This window comes from Moschus berezovskii, chromosome 8, assembly GCF_049115385.1.
Source record: "Moschus berezovskii isolate FMDL1 chromosome 8, NW_MosBer_1.0, whole genome shotgun sequence".
Lineage (NCBI taxonomy): Eukaryota > Metazoa > Chordata > Mammalia > Artiodactyla > Moschidae > Moschus > Moschus berezovskii.
In genome coordinates this window covers 23,103,672-23,107,765 of record NC_142467.1, presented here as the reverse complement: position 1 = coordinate 23,107,765, position 4,094 = coordinate 23,103,672, and the positions used below count along the sequence as shown (strand labels likewise).

Genomic DNA, 4,094 nt, shown 5'->3' with positions numbered 1-4,094 from the left:
TTTCCTTCCAAGGAGTAAGCGTCTTTTAATTTCCTGGCTACAATCAGCAGCCTCTACCTAAACATGAAAACATGTAAGTGACTCATTAATCTTTCCCCAAGGTCAGTTCAGTCCCTGAGTCATGTCTGACTCTTTGCAGCCCCATGGACTGCAGCACGCCAGGCTTCCCTGTTCATCACCAACTCCCGGAGCTTGCTCAACTCACGTCTGTCAAGTTGGTGATGCCATCCAACCATCTCATCCTCTGTCATCTCCATCTCCTCATGTCTTCAATCCTTCCCAGCACCAGGGTCTTTTCCAGTCAGTCAGTTCTTCATGAGTTCTAGCATTAAGTGGCCAAAATATTGGAGTTTCAGCTTCAGCATCAGTCCTTCCAATAAATATTCAGGATTGATTTTCTTTAGGATTGACTGGTTTGATCTCCTTGCAGTCCAAGGGACTCTCAAGAGTCTTCTCAAACACCACAGTTCAAAAGCATCAATTCTTTGGCACTCAGCTTTCTTTATAGTCCAATTATCACATCCATACATGACTACTGGAAAAACCATAGCTTTCACTTGATGGACCTTTTTGGCAAAGTAATGTTTCTGCTTTTAATATGCTGTCTAGGCTGGTCATAGCTTTTCTTCCAAGGAGCAAGTGTCTTTTAATTTCATGGCTGCAGTTACCATCCGCAGTGATTTTGGAGCCAAAAAAATTAAGTCTGTCACTGTTTTCACTGTGTCCCCATCTATTTGTCATGAAGTGATGGAACCGGATGCCATGATCTTAGTTTTTTGATTGTTGGGTTTTAACCCAGCTTTTTCACTCTCCTCTTTCACTTTCATCAAGAGGCTCATTAGTTCTCTTCACTTTCTGGCATAAGGGTGGTGTCATCTGAATATCTGAGGTTATTGATTTTTCCCCGGCAATCTTGATTCCAGCTTGTAACTCATCCAGACTGGCATTTTGCATGATGTACTCTACATATAAGCTAAGTAGCAGGGTGACAATATACAGCCATGATGTACTCCTTTCCCAGTTTGGAACCAGTCTGTTGTTCCATGTCCCATTCTAACTGTTGCTTCTTGACCTGAATACAGATTTCTCAGGAGGCAGGTCAGGTGGTCTGGTATTCCCATCTCTTAAAGAATTTTCCATAGTTTGGTCGGCCCGCCGTGCCGGTGCGCTCCTGCGCTGGCCCTCGTCTCGGAGCAGCCATGATGGAAGGCCTGGACGACGGCCCCAACTTCCTCTCGGAGGAGGACCGCGGACTTAAAGCAATAAATGTAGATCTTCAGAGTGATGCTGCCCTGCAGGTGGACATTTCTGATGCTCTGAGTGAGAGAGACAAAGTAAAATTCACTGTTCACACAAAGAGTTCATTGCCAAATTTTAAGCAGAACGAGTTTTCTGTTGTTCGACAACATGAGGAATTTATCTGGCTTCACGATTCCTTCATGGAAAATGAAGACTATGCAGGTTACATTATCCCTCCGGCACCACCAAGACCTGATTTTGATGCCTCAAGGGAGAAACTGCAGAAACTTGGAGAAGGAGAAGGGTCTATGACAAAGGAGGAATTCACGAAGATGAAACAGGAATTGGAAGCTGAGTATTTGGCAATATTCAAGAAGACAGTTGCAAGGCATGAAGTGTTTCTGAGTCGTGTGGCTGCACATCCCATTTTGAGGAAAGATTTAAATTTCCATGTCTTCCTGGAATATAATCAAGATTTGAGCGTGCAAGGAAAAAATAAAAAAGAGAAACTTGAAGATTTCTTTAAAAACATGGTTAAATCAGCAGATGGAGTAATTGTTTCTGGAGTAAAGAATGTAGATGATTTCTTTGAGCATGAACGAACATTCCTTTTAGAATATCATAACCGAGTTAAGGATGCATCTGCTAAATCTGATAGGATGACAAGATCCCACAAAAGTGCTGCAGATGATTACAATAGAATTGGTTCTTCATTATATGCTTTAGGAACTCAGGATTCTACAGATATATGCAAGTTTTTTTCTTAAAGTTTCAGAATTGTTTGATAAGACAAGAAAAATAGAAGCACGAGTGTCAGCTGATGAGGACCTCAAACTTTCTGACCTTTTAAAATATTACTTAAGAGAATCCCAAGCTGCTAAGGATCTCCTCTATCGAAGATCCAGGTCGTTAATGGATTATGAAAATGCCAATAAAGCACTGGATAAAGCAAGAGTGAAAAATAAAGATGTTCTGCAGGCTGAAACATCCCAACAGTTATGTTGTCAGAAATTTGAAAAAATATCTGAATCTGCAAAACAAGAACTTATAGATTTTAAGACAAGAAGAGTTGCTGCATTCAGAAAAAATTTAGTGGAACTGGCAGAGTTAGAACTGAAGCATGCAAAGGGTAATCTACAGTTGCTGCAGAACTGCCTGGCAGTGCTCAGTGGAGACACATAAGCCACACTCTTGCCTTCCAGTTAAAAAGGGCTGCCTTCCTTCAGATTTTATTTTTTCTTAATGATGTTAGGCATTTACTGCTCACTGAAAACGAAAGAAACAGCTGACAGAGTGCATCTCCTCTCCCTTTTTCTGAAAAATAATGGATCAGTGCCACCCATGGGTCTGCGGGCTGTGTGGTGGCACCTGCGCACCTGCGCCCTGGACAATTGCCCATCATCGCGCCCTCCTCCTCTTCAGAAGTCGAAAGTTCTGTCTTTTTCAAGTAGCCTCTATAACTGTGTTTATTTTATGAATAGTATTCCTTTTGGCTGCCAGTCTTATTTACCTTTAAATAATTTCTGAAGTTTAACCCTTTCAAAAATACATGGTTTAAAGGAAGATAAGGATTGCCGTTACCTTTTTTTTATTATTATTTTGTTTAAAAAAACCACACAAATATTATACACCACCATAGTTCACTCTTGTATCCTGGTAAAGCATCTTAATCAGACTTATTTTAATTAATGAACATTTCTTAGCAGTTCGCGGACAGGCATTCTGTACTCTTTATAAGTATGATTTCTGAAGAAAGCAAATGCATAAGTATGTTTGCCTTAAACTTGTAGACTAAACCAACTATTGTCAAATAAACAATGATAACAGTGATAGTTTTTAACTCTGTGGTCATTGTATCACTCTAAAATTTGGAGTAGCTATAATCTACTCCTATACTATGCTTTTACAGTGCAGGTCTTAGCTTTTCTTTATTTCTTTTAAAATGGCATATGGAACCAAGTTCACCACTTTACAAAAGAATGAACTGCTTCTCTGGGTGCTTTGAGCACTTCGTGTAAGATGGAATTGGACAGAGACAGGTTAGAGACTGCTGTTTCTAAAACTGGAACAGAGACTCTGATCTGTTAAGATTTCCAGGATGGCACCTCTGGCTCAGCCAGTTAACCATGAGACATATGCCAGAGTATAGATTGCTATGAAGAGAGAAAGAGGCCTGCTATAGGGAATAGCACTTGTCAGTGGGGAAAAGTTGGAATATATGGAATAAAAGTTAGGGTACAAACTTAAGGTAATGTCAGTAGCTACTTTACAAACATTATTGACCTTTCTAATGTGAATGACCATTATGTTATTCCTAGTTTAAAATTAGCTTGAGTGGTTGGATTTTTCCACTCTAAGTTGTCTCCCATGTAGAAACCACAGGCGTTTGGGTTGGTTACCCCTCCAGTGTGTTCCTAATTGTTTTTGCAAACCATTCTGAAGACCGCCCGCCTGGGTCTCAGGGCTAGGTACCGTGGTTCCAGACTTCCTCTGCTGCTTGTCTCTTGCCTCACTGGTGTGCTGCTCAGTGTTTCTCTGTTACTGCTGTTCCTCAGTGCGTCTGAATTGTCCATGTTTGTGTTGGCTGAGAGATTGTGTTTTGTCCTCCATGTCCCCTTCACTGGTGAGAATATGCCCCTGTGATGCCCACCAGTGGGTGAACGTGGGGTGGAGGGCCCAAGCCTCTGGATTCAGGGGCAGTCCCTTCACCAGCTGCCCTTGTGGCCTCAGACCACAAGGTTCACTTGAGCTCTTTGCCTGTTTCTCCACCATGAAGGATATACTGACCTACCTCACAGGGGTGTTGTGAGGATTAATAAATGTTGGTGCAGTGCTTTGGAAAAAAAAAAAAGAAT

The 4,094-nt window shown here is 41.4% G+C and overlaps 1 pseudogene; it reads left to right on the top strand.

Annotated features, from left to right (window-relative positions):
• The first annotated feature begins 1,169 nt into the window (after positions 1-1,169).
• Positions 1,170-2,984, top strand: LOC129559380 (sorting nexin-6 pseudogene; annotated as a pseudogene).
• Positions 2,985-4,094: the final 1,110 nt, after the last annotated feature.